At 47.4% G+C, this 12952-nt stretch overlaps 1 protein-coding gene across 1 annotated transcript in view; it reads right to left on the bottom strand.

Moving 5' to 3' along the window:
• The window catches only part of LOC144822940 (uncharacterized), a 28903-nt gene extending 22151 nt beyond the window's left edge, over window positions 1-6752 (bottom strand). Inside the window, exon 1 of the mRNA XM_078680998.1 lies at window positions 6587-6752. The gene's annotated coding sequence lies outside the window, so the exon portion shown is untranslated. The remainder of the gene's footprint in view (window positions 1-6586) is intronic.
• Window positions 6753-12952: the final 6200 nt, after the last annotated feature.

Raw genomic sequence — 12952 nt, 5'->3', positions numbered from 1 at the left:
ACAGGTGTGTGAGTGCATGGTGAGGGTGTCTCAGTGCAGGGTGAGGAGTGTCTGAGGGCAAGGTGAACAGTGTCGGAGTGTCGCCTTTAGCGTTTGTCTGACTATAAGATGAATGGTGTCCGAGAGCAACCTGAGCGATGTCTGATGGCAGGATGAGTGTGCAGGTTGAGCGGTGTGTGAGTGCTGGGTGAAAGTATGCCGGATGAAAGTGTGTGAGCTGTTTGTGAGTGAAGGGTGAGTGGTGGGTGACAACAGGGTGAGTGGTATATTATTGTATGGTGAGCTGAATGTTAATAGTGTGTGAGTACAGGATGTGGTGTATGAGTTGCAGAGCAAGAGGAATGTTAGTGGTAGGTGAGTGAGGGCAGGGAGTATTAGTTTAGTGTAAGCGGTATCTGAGTGCATGGTAGGCAGTATGTGAGTGCTGGTTGAGCGGTATGCGAGTATAGAGTGGTGTATGAGTGTGGAGGTGAGTGGTGTGTTTACCCTGTGAGTGATATATTTGCATTCAGGGAGAGCACTATCTGTGTGTGTAGGGTGTAGTGTGTAAATGCTAAGTGAGATGTGTAAGTGCCGGGTGAGAAGTAAGTGCAAGGAGAGTGGTGGGTGAGAGAAGGGTACGCAGAATCTGAGTGTGAGGTGAGTGATGTGTGAGTGGAAGATGGGAGGGTTGTGAGTGCAGGGAGTGGTGTATGAGTTCAGGGAGGAAAGTAAGTGTGTGCAGGGTGAGAGATGCGTGCATGGTGTGTAAGTGCAAGGTGAGCATTGTGTGAGTTTCGGGTGAGCAGTGTGAGTGCAGCATGAGCAATCTCTGTGCAGGGTGTGTAGTCAGTGAGTGCTGGACGAGTGGTGTTGGTGTCTAAATGTAGAATGTTTGAGCAGGATGAGTTGTCTCAGTGAAAGGTGTGTAGTGTGTAATTTTGAAGAATGAGTGGTGTGTGAGTGTGTAGGTTGTAAAATGTACGTCAGGGTGAGCTGTGAATGACAGGGTGAGTGGTGTGTCAGTGAGAGATGTGAGTGTGTGCAGGGTAAGAGATGTGTGAGCTTGGGGTGAGCAGCTAACAAGAGTTCAGGCTAAAAGGTATGTGAGAAATGTGCAGTGTGAGAGGTGTGGGGATACAGGATGACAGGTGCACCTATGCTGGGTTAGAGGTGTCGGAGTGGAAAGTGAGCAATGTCAGTGCAAGGTGAGTGTCCCATGTAAGCAGTGCATGAGAGAGAAGGATGATTGATGTGTAAGTGCAGAGTGAGCGGTCTGCATGAGTGGTGTGTTAGTTATATGTGAGTGCAGGTTTAGTGGTACATGAGCAGTGTGAATGCAGGATGAGATTGTGATATTAGGGTAAATGGTGGATAGGTGTGAGGTGGATAACTTCAGCTTGCAGGGGGTGTATGTAGAGGCTGTAAGGTGTGTGTAGGGTGAATAGTGTATGAATGCATGGTGACAGGTATGGTTCTGCCGAGTGAGAGATGGAGAGCAGTCAATTTGGGTGGTGTTTTACTGGTGTGAGTGCATGGTGATAGGTGGCTGATCGGTGTCAAACTGTAGGCTGAGTGGTGTATGAGTCCTGGGAAAGTGATGGGTTAGTGAAGGGTGAGTAGTGGGTGAGAGCAAGGTGAGCGGTCTGAGTGTATGATGAGCAGTGTGTAAGCATAGTGCTAGAGGTGTGTGAGAGGTAGCTGAGTGCAGGGTGAGTGGTGTCTGCGTGCCGAGTGAGAGGTGTATAAGTGCAGATTGAACAGTCAGCATGAGCGGTGTTAGCTGTGTGTGAGTGCAGGCCTAGGTCTGAGAGGAGTTTGAGGGCAGGGTGAGAGGTGTGTCAGTGCGGGGGAGAGGTCTATGAGCAGTGTCTGAGTGTAGGGTGAGTGATGTCATAGCAGGATGTGTGTGCCTAGTGAAGAGTGCCAGTGAGAGTAGGGTGAGCAGTGTTTTAGTGTCCAGGGGAGTGGGTTGTGAGTGCAGAGTGAGTGATCAGTGTTAGTGGTGTGATAGTGGTATGTGAGTGCTGTGTGAGTTGTGTGTTAGCACTCTGAGTGCAGGATAAACATTGTGTGCAGGGTGAGAGATGGTAGGCGCGGGGGCAAGACGCAGTTAGGGTGAAGGGTCAGCAGTGTATGAGTGAGCAGTGTGTGAGTAGATGGCAAATAGTGTACGATTGTGAAGTGTGAGCAGTGAGTGTGTAGAGTGAGTCGTGTATGCATGCAGGGAGAGTTGTGTGTGTGCAGAATGAGGTGTGTAAATGCATAGTGAGAGGCACGAGTGAAGACAAATGTGTGAGTGCAGGGTGAGAGGTGGTTGAGCTGTGATACAGTGCTGGGTGAGCAGGGTGAGTCAAAGGTGAGCAGTGTGTGAGAGCAAAATGTGGTGTGTGAATGCAGTGTGAGAAGCATGTGAGCAGTTTGTGAGTGTAGGATAAGCAGGTTGTGAGTGTAGGGTAAGCAGTGGGTGAAGGTGGAGTAAGCAGCTGGGGAGTGCAAGGAGAGCAATTTTTGAGTGCAAGGTAAGAACGGAGCGAATGCAATGTGAGAGGTGTATGACTGCAGGGTTAGAGGTATGTGAATACTAGATTGGCATTGTGAATGCAAGAAAATGAAATGTAATGTAAAATGTATTTCTGAAGTGCACTGTTACTCCAAGGAGTGTCCTGGCGCTCTGCACCTCCAGTGAGGTGTAGCTGAGAGAAGCAACATTAATCTTGCATAAAAAGCCATGTTTTCAATTTCTTTCGGAACTGGAGGGGGTAGATGAAATGCACCTTAAATCCTAAGGTGAGAAGTGTGTAAGCAATGTGTGAGTTAAAATGAGCAGCATGAGTGCTATCTATGTAGCTTGAGTGGTGTAACTCTAGGGTGAGTGGTATGTGACTGCAGTGTGTATGGTGTCTCTGTGCAGAATAAGCAGTATGTGTGTGCTGGTAGGCCGTGTGTGAGTGCTGGGTAAATGATGTCTGAGTCTGGGTGAGAGGTGGACAGTCAACACGAGTGGTGCTAGTTGTGTGTAAGGACAAGCTGGTCTGTGAGAAGTGTGAGTCTCAGTGAAGGGTGAGTGGTGTGTTAGTGTCCAGGGTGAGTGGTTTTTGAGTGCAGAGTGATCAATGTAGATGGTGTGCTAGTGCTATGCATGTGAGCTCTATGTGAAATGTATGTGAGCACTGTGAGTGCAAGATGAACATTATGAGTGGAGGGAGAGAGGTGGGTTGCAGCTTGGGCGCAGGGTCAGCAGTGCATGAGTGAATGAATGAATTAATGAATAATAATCTTATAAAGCCCGAACTTTGCCCAAAGGCGTTAAGGCGCTGCGGGAAGTGCAATCAAACAGTGACCTGAGAGGCTCATACTGACGAGCTGGTAAAAAGCCAGGTCTTCAGGTTAGGGCTGGCTAGTTCCGGGTGAAAGGTGGTTGAGTGCAAAGGGTGTGGTGTAAGCGTGAAGGACATTTGGTGTGTGACTACAGGGTAAGTGAAGGGTGAGTAGTGGGTGAGAGGAGCATGCGTGCTGCTGTGTGTTCAGTTAGTGAGTGCAGGGTACCAGGTCCGCGATTGCATAGTAAGCAACGTTGCCATGTGAATTATTAATAAGGATATCCTTGGTGAGAGCAGGGTGCAGCATGTTAAAATCAGACCTATTGGCATTGTCAATGTCTGTACTTCGTTACGACATTCCTTTAATACAATGCATTCAATTAAAAACCAAACAAAACGGTTTCATAGGTTTGATGCTATAGAATGCAGTTGCATGGCGCTGTTACGAGCTGGCGGCTTCAAGGCGCTGTACAGCATACAGTGAACATGGAACACATGGCGGATTGTGCTGGTCGTTGTGTCCGCAGTGAGGGTGCTCGGGTTGCGCTCCCAGCGCCGCCAACCGGCCAAGACTGCTCTCTTAGCTCCCTATAGCCAGGGGGGCGCTTGGGTGGAGGGGCGTCGCCCGAGTGCCCTTACACAACCAAGGCGTCGCCTTTTACTATACCCAGGTGTGTGTGTACCAATTTAGTGGTCACAGATTGTCACAACACACAGCGCGTTTACAACCACCTGGCTTCCTCTGCACAGGTAAAGCGCCATGAGTTGGATAACAGGTAGGGCGCGCTTTACAGTAACCCCCACCGCACCTCCAAACACGAGCCGTCGAGCCGATGGATATAGGACGCTGCACTCTGCAATACGTATTTGGAATGGGAGCCGCCCACTCCTCACTCGTTCTGTCCTTGTATCCCTATATGTGCGCGCTGTCCCTGTGCGCGAGCTCCTCGCACTCTGCCCGCGAGCTCCTCGCACTCTGTCCCCGGGCTCTCCACACTGTCCAGGTGCTCGAGCTCCTCACACTGTATCTCCATGGTCTCGGAGCTCCTCGTGGTCAGTCCATGTGCCCCAAGCTCCCGACGCTTAGTCCCAATGCTTCGAGCTCCTCGCGCGCTCTACGTGCGGTGCCTCCAAGGCCTCACACTGTCGCCGCGTGCCCAGGTCCTCGCGCTCTATCCATGTGTCCTAGCTCCTCGCGCGGTGCACGCGCCCCTACCTCCTCACATCCTGCCCATTCCGCGCGCCTCAATCTCTGTCTCTAGGTCTTATCTGGGTGAACATGAACTGTGCTGGGAATTTAATTCAGCAGGGAAAATGGTCGCCAAACTTATTACCCGCCCAGGAGAGAATAATGGGGCTCCCCTACTCTCTTCCAGTGCAGAAGAGCCTAGTGTAAAATACCCTAAAGCCCGACCCGGGGAGACAGCGGAAGCCCCTAAATTCGCCACCAACGGGCTGCTGAAATCCTCATCTCTCCGTTTCGGACGCCCACATCTCAATTCAACGAGAAATCATTACATTCTACTTATTCTTACTCAATTAACACGAATCTGAGTTCCGAATGAACTTTTCTTTTCTTTTTCGGTGGTGAAATGCTAGCAGTCTTGCCTAAATGAAACACATCTCACCTCTTCCGCCTATTCTAGGTTGACGCGGACGGAAGATAGCGGCAGTGCTGGAACTGGAAAAGCGTTATTCCGGGAACCCATAAATTGGGGGTCAATGTGTTGCAACAAAAAGGGGCGGGATAGAGAAAATCATCTCGACAGTCAGATTATATAATTATTTTTTAAAACCTCTACCCGAAAGAAATTGGCAACAAGGAGGTACTTGACAGTACATCTGTTTGGTTTTAATTCGTTGTAAAGCTGCATTTTAAATATCTCATGGGGTTGAGGCACTTGCTGCAGACAGCTTTGTGTGCCCTGTAAATCTATGGGAATGATAACAATGGTAAGTTAATACCGACAACCCTAATAAGTGTAACTGCTAATAAAGCGACTATTTTTCATCTCTCTCTCGGGCTGTTTTCTTTCCCGCCACTGCATCTGCTGTGAAATGCGGGGAGGGACAGAATTGGGCAGTGTACTGTAACTGAGGCATATGGAAAAGACGTGATCTGCCCAGGAATAGACAGTTATGGTCACGTGGTGAGGGAGTTGGTCGTCGTGATGACGTCTGAGGTAGCCTAATCCTAGAGCAAACACACTGGTCCACACCACTAAGGTGCTGCTCAGCCAAGACCCACTTGCCCAGCCTGTGTTCACACACAGTCTGAGCATTTACGACAGACATTAAACAGAGTTCTCTTCTTCGACAAATATTTTCTAATTTCCCTCTGAGAAAATTGTTTGACCAGCGTTTTACAAGCAAATGGAACTCCTTACTAAGCAACATTATCCTGATACACAAATATATATATATATATATATATATATATATATATATATATATATATATATATATATATATATATATAGTGCATTCTAGAAGTTACAGTGCTTGTTCATTTCAGTTGAAGAAATTGAACTGAAGTTTTAGGTTAACATGGCTTGTAGAAGGATAACTTTGGAGCCATTTCAAAACCTCAGGTTTACATGTGTAATCTGCGTGGTTTTACATCTCACAAATGGATGATACAAATGTGAGCACCCCTGCTTACTTTAAAACTAACCAATTTAATACTCAGATGTATTGTAATGTTACCTTTCCCATTTAAGCCTTTCAATGTAGAGTTCTTTTTATGGTTATTAAAACAATGAATGCACGAAGCAGCCTTTAAGCAGAAATGGCGTGGAAATATTACCCAGAGAATTCACTGTTAAGTTGGATCACCGAAACAGCTCTTGGATGGTGCAAGAGTTAGCCCCTTTTAAGAAATCAAGGAAGTACAGTAAAAGCACCAGTTGAATACAACAGGTACTTTTTATTGGATTAACCGATAAAAATCCATTTGGAACGGTAGCATTTACCAGCTACCACAAACCGTCTCAGGGGGCTGAGGGACACACTTTTAGAAATAAACTACAATGCTCAAGAGGGAATTCGACTTTGTCCACCAGAGAGAAAACTATAATTAACGGTTTTCTGTTTCGTCCATCAAGTTGTGGTAAATGCGTAAATTAACATATAACATATTATATCAAGTTCAGATAACCTACAGGTAATTTAAGATGCCATAATTTAAGATAACCTCTTAGACTTAGATGCTATACTACTGGCAGGCTGTGCGTAGTACACGTGCTAATTAGCAATAACTCGGCGTCATAACGTAGCATCGGTACCTTTCCAACGACGGGCGCGCGGGGGACGCACTGAGGCAAGGCAGCTGTCCGGTTGGCTGAGAGCTCCTTCTGCAGCAGAAGCCTGCACGCGCTGGAGGGAGGCTTTTGAAACAAACCGAGGGGAGGGTCCGAAGGGGGCGGGGCCTCGCCCAGATGACACCGTATATCTTCCACCAAGGTAGGGTGGCTCTTGCTGCGCCAGGGCCGCTTGGCAGAGGGCACCGGTTTCCCCTCCGCAGGCCCCGATAGCTACGGCATACCAAGGAGCCCCTCGTGAAAGGTCTATTGTCCTCGGGGGTTCCCCCGCCCCTCTGGGCGAAGTGGGGTGGGCTGGCTGCGGGAAGGCGGAGGGCCAGAGTGGATACAAGTGGCCTTTGCTATTTGTAGGTGAGGACCGGGTGGGGCGCGGAGGAGGGCCCCGTTTCTTTCCCACCGATACAACTCGAGTAAACGAGATGGAGGAATGTGTTACAGACAGTTAGTGCTGCCTTGTGCCTATTTTACACTTGCGCGCTTAAAAGCACGCACACGTTTTTATAAATTCACAATAATGCATTTAGTTTGTGGCGCTCCCACCCACAAGGGGCTTCTTTATATGGTTCCTTTTAATTCCAATGGGACCAGCAGTAGAAGTTACTGGTCCCACTGAAGTATGAGCAAACACGTAGCCCATATTTTTCAAGGTTTTCCGTCACTATTGCCCCATGCAAGAGGCCTCAAGGGCGACACAAAACCTAAGTGAGATTTATCAAACCTCGTAAGGCCACCTTGCACGGCCCTGTATGGCTTGATAAATCTAGAGTAGCGCAAAGCAGTGCAAATTGCTGCCTTGTGTTACTCTGCGGCAGAGAGGCGTTCCATGGGTGGCGCGTGTATGTTTCCACGCATCCGGCCATTAATTTTGGCCCATTCCCAGATTTACCACTACTGGTTGACCTGGGAATGCGTCAAAATGCTACGTCTTTCCGGGTGAGGCGTGACGAGGAGATATCTTTATTTCTCCTCGTTTTTTCCACTTTCTACATGAGCTGCATACTGCAGTACACATAGAATGAGGAAAATGCTTCTCAGGATTGTTTTTGTCCAGGAAGGTGTCCCTTCCTGCACTAAAACAAACCTGCCTACAACGCAGGCACCCTTGAAACATGACGCAAGGGTGCGTGCGTTGGTGCTAAGCAGACAAAAGTACATACGCGCTAGGAAAAGACAGGAATGCGCCATATAATGGTAAATATGTCACATTCCTGCCCTCACACTTTCCCGCAGTGCAGCAAGGTGGCTTGCTGCATTGCGCTGCATGAAAAAGTAATACATCTGCACATGCATCTGTTTTGTTTCACCCTGAAAGTGCAGGTGCAGAGAGCTGATTAAATCTCTAGGTGAACCCCTGTGGCATAATGACCAAGATAATCAGACCCAGAATCAACTATTACCCTGGTAAATCTTCATAGACCACTTGTAACATCTCAGTAACTCCACCACCCTAGAGTTACAGTTTTTCCAGTATTGGCAGCTCCTAGAGGTGAAATTACTGTGTTGGATATTGGGTCATTCAGAACAAGGCCTAACTATGGTAGTCAGCAGGGCACAAGGCCTATAAAAAGAAGTGGGGGGACTGACAATATGCAAATGACCTCATGACGTCACGCGCTGAACGTGCCCCGGTGTCTGAAAATTACCCCGGGACACGTTCAGCATATTTCTGTGGGGCCCAGCTTCTTGGCAGGGGGGACGGCGTCCATCCTGTGAAAAAAGTGGGGAGATGCCGTGTACCTCCGTGTACCCCCGACTCGAGCCCTGGGAGGACGGTATGTTACTTTTACCAGGGTAATCAGATCAAGATTTATCCAATACCTTGGTAATTTCTCCTGAGCCACTTGTGACTCCCGCCCATCCCACCATAACTCCACCACCTTACAGTTACCACTTCCACTGGTATCTCTAACTCCTAGGAGTGGAATTCCCGAGTTGGATACTGGGTCACTCATTATGAGGGCCTAACTTTAGTGGTAGGAGATATTACTTTTACTCAAGTGCTGATGTAGGAAAGTGTTGAATCCCTGCTGCAGAGATATGCGTGCAACTAGAAAGGCTGACTTCGCCTTTCATCTTCTGAGGTTCATAGACTGGATAACAATCAGTTGGGAAACAGTACAATATTTGCTTTCATTTTTCTATATCAGAGGTGTTCTTCGCATATTGTGATAGCAGATTACAGTGCAAACAATGGACTGGATCAATAGGTGATAAAGTACAATCACATTTTGGAATTGGAGGAAAAGAAAGAGGGAAATGGGTAGTGATGCACTTCATTTCAGGTGTAATTGTAATTGTGACTTCACCTGTATCCCAAAAGAGAGAAGGCCTGATTTAGTTCTATCAAAAAAGAGGGGGAAGACAAGAGGTGCTACAGAGGAGGGCTCATCCTTCTTACTATAAATAATACAACACAAACTCTGGATTCCACTGAAATGTATGGGCAAGTTCCCCCTTTGAAATAAGCAAAACGCTTTTGGTAGGCATGGTTTCCTACAAGGCAGGTATTGTTAAACCTAAAAGAACCCCTTCAGCTCCTATTCTCCATTATTCTGTGGTTAGACTATACCGTGCTCCCCTGTAACACACAGGTGGTAGCACGCCCCATTCCGCAGTGGAACAGGAAGAATCAAATGATGAAGCATGCCACCAAGCGGTAACCCTTGAGGGTGAGGGTTATACGACAAAAAGCCTTTTCATAGGGAGGACAAGCCCATATATTTGAGTAGAGCTCCCGATTTTGTGTTGAGTTCTTAGTAGTGACAGGAGTGTGCTCAGTAGACAGAATGCAGTACCAGAGAAAGATGGCTTCAGTGTAAATGCTCTAAATTTCAGGGTTTGTGGTTCAGTGCCCAGAAAGAAGCCACTTTCTGGTATGCACAGAGTCGATAGCAACACTTTTCACTGGTTTACCCTGCCAGACAATGAAAGCGTTGTTGTGTCTTTTACATTTTCCGTCTGCCCATAGACCATGGAGCAGTGGGCCTGCTTACTGTAGCCATTGGATAACTTAACTGTGAGTTTTGACATTCTGCCCTTTCACAAGAAGCACATTCTCACACAAAGCAGTTCCCTCCAGTGTCAGGGACTACTTTAGCAACGCATGTTTTTTAAGACCAAAAAACAACTTTGTGTTTTTTATTTAAGTCAAAGTTCTTACTATTTTTAAAAATATTAAATAATGGGAAGGGTCCAGCAGCACCCAACACTAAAAGTTTTTCCATAAGTAACATTTACTAAGCGTAAAGCTGGCACCCAACAGCGAGCCTATAGGATTTTTTTGCCAATGCTTGTTTTTCCATGTTTTGTTCTTTCCTGTAATGGTGTAAGTTTAAACTTACTGGACATGCTAAGAGTTTGTAACCAGTTTAACTTGACCCTGCTATCTCATGTAAATTTGTCCTAGGCTCACTTGCTACACCGGTCTTTGACTTTTTTATAGACAGCAGGAGGGCTGCTACTCAGGAAAAATAGGGAGCTGTCCTTGGAGATAGCCCTAGATACGCAAATAGCGGCCTTACAAATTGCAACTTGTAGTGTTTGGATAAACAGAGATTAGTGAATCTTCAGATGCTGTGATGCGAGCAAAATGTTACATAGTCATGCGAAGGTCAAACTGTTGCCAGGGTGTGATGGATTTTCCGTGAAGCGATAGGAGGGGGCAGGAACAGTGCTAAATTTGTGCCAGTGGGTGCAGGCTGCAAACACTCTTTGGGAACCAGGACGTATTTTTCATCATCAGACTTTGACTCACAGCTAGAGAGTGAAAGGCAAAAAAGGGAGAAAGAAGGGGGAAGAGAACGATTGGAAAATAGTGGTAAAGGGAGAAAGCAGGGAGGAAAAATAACGTGCAAGAGTGCAATAAAGAGATAGGAAGTGCAGGGTGGCAGAAGAAAGATGTATGAGGTGGACTCAAGGGTAGACAGCCTTGCTATTCAGCACCTCCTGCGTTCAGTAGCACTGGCGGTGGGTTCCTAAGAAAAACTGGGGGTAGATTTTGTTACCATCTTTTTAAAACTTTCGATCAGCAGGATGGTACCGAATGTCCAGGAATCAGCAAGCCTAGCCTAAAGCACTGCGACCAGCTTAACACGGAGGGGTAGTTTGATTTTTACTGATTAGCTGGGCTAAGCGTACTTTCCTCTTCTAATGCCGATTAAGGCAGACTGTGGGCCATATCTTCGCAATGCAAAGGGGCAGCTGGTTATCGCCAGGTGCCCTGGAATCAATGCAGCTAGCCCGAGAGTTTTACCACTAGCCTTAAAGTAGCGAGGGGAAGTCAATTTGTTCCCTTCAATCTGCACGTGGAATCCAAGGCCAGGTGTCCTGGATGAACAAGCCAGACACATGCTCTGCTTTCCAGGTATCCGGCAGACTCAATCAACACACTGCTGGCTGGAGCTAAAAATCAGAGAGGTTGAATTAGGAGTTGTCTAAGACAGAAAATGAAACCTTTAGGCACTTAGGGGCAGATTTATGAAGGCCTTGCGCCGCCGGTGCGTCATTTTTAACATGGGAAAAAGTGACGCACCGGCGGCGCAAGGCCTTCATAAATCTGCCCATTATTGTTTTAGTTCAAAGGATTCTTGCTACATATGAGAGCAGAGTTAATGGGAGGCAGGGCAAGAGGAGAGCGGGAATGCATCAGCCATAAGAGATTGGAAGAGGTAGTTAAATTGTGTAAACATATATAAAAAGGGTTTTTCCCAAGACACACAAGTCATAGAACGGCTAATCTAAGATTGAACAAGTTGATAACTACCAAATAATTTCCACGAGTCTGTTGTAGCCGAAACAATGGATTCAAAGCAAGTGTTCTTTCATAACACTCTCTTTTTATGGTAAAATGCCATTCACTGCTAACTTGGGGAAAGGATGTAGTCTTACGGCTAGAGCACTCGACCTTCAGGCTGGGGAACCGGGTTCGAGTTTTGGCAACGACGCTCAACATCCTGTGATTCTTGCCAAATCATTTACTCTCCCTGTGGCTAATAAAAATGAATGTGTCCATCTGTAATAAAACTGTGCTCATGTAAAGCGCTCTGATACCTGATATCTTCGGGTGTAGTTTGTGCTATATAAAACTCTAAAAGAAAAAAAACAATGAAAGTGGAAATTCTTCTGGGAGGAAATTCTAGAAAAGGAAGGAGGAAGCCTCCTTATGTACATTAGAAAGAACAAGGGTTTCAGGGATCTAAGTAAAGTATTGGGCTTGCATGAAGAGGTCAGGACTGCAAAGTAATGCATTGTAGGCTAATACTCTTGTGCTTTCAGCACGGCAACCTACTAACCACTTTGTCTCTCACCCTCGCGTGTGAATGGAGCCAGTCTTGCTGGACTCTCAGCCATAACCCAACTAAGGGGCCGATTATGATTGCGGTTTTCCAGCATCCTCCGGGCCAGCGGAAGCCACCACCGGCCCGGAGGATGTGGGAAAACCGCTGCAGAGCCTCGAAAGACCCACCGCCATATTAGGATGGCTGGTGGGTCTGGAATTCCGTCCGCAGCTTTTCCGCCGCGGTCGCTTTCCGACCGCGGCGGAAAAGCTCTAACATGGCTGGCGGTGTCTATCAGACACCGCCAGCCATATTAGGATGGTGTGACAGACATGCTTTTCCGCGGCGGCTTTTCCGCCGTGGAAAAGCATACGGACTTTCACTTCGGGGGCCCGTTGCAGGCCCCCTGGGTGAAGGGGGGGTGGGGGGTGCACATGGGGGGTACCTATGGTACCCCCCTGCATTTGCGTGCTCAAAGCAGCAGGCACTGCGCGGTGCCTGCCGCTTTGAGCATGCAAATGCGATGCATGCATTTTAAACCTTGTGGCGGGTGCAACTTGAAGCTGCACCCGCCCCAATGTTAAAGATAGAGGATGTGACCGCCACCCTGGCGGTCACATCCTAATATGCTCGGAGGGAACGCCGCAGCCCATGCGGACGTTCCCTCCTCCTCAGGGGTCGCGGAAGGACTCAAGTCCGTCCGCAATCATTATCGGCCCCTAAGTCTGGTGCTTATCCACCTTTAAAAATTTCAGGAACTTGAAAAGGGGCTTGGAGTGTATACCCCTCTTCAAAATGTTTGCTTCCCTCATTTGAGCTGGAAAAGTAGAATATTGTCCTTTTAAAGTTAGTACAATTTGTGCTCTGATTGCCAGATTTGACGCGTCTTCCACTTCCTTCCTTAAGGGGTGTATTTATTCTGCAGTAAGCAGTATCCCTGCCTTTTAATAAATACATTATATATAATGGTGCATGGTTACTGCTTATGTCACCAATCCCATCACACCAACAGGCACTTCATACGATAAGTGCACCTCAGTGGCTAGCACGCACA

This window comes from Lissotriton helveticus, chromosome 1_1, assembly GCF_964261635.1.
Source record: "Lissotriton helveticus chromosome 1_1, aLisHel1.1, whole genome shotgun sequence".
Classification (NCBI taxonomy): Eukaryota; Metazoa; Chordata; class Amphibia; order Caudata; family Salamandridae; genus Lissotriton; species Lissotriton helveticus.
Note: the sequence above shows the minus strand (reverse complement) of the source record. Positions and strands in the feature narration are given on the sequence as shown.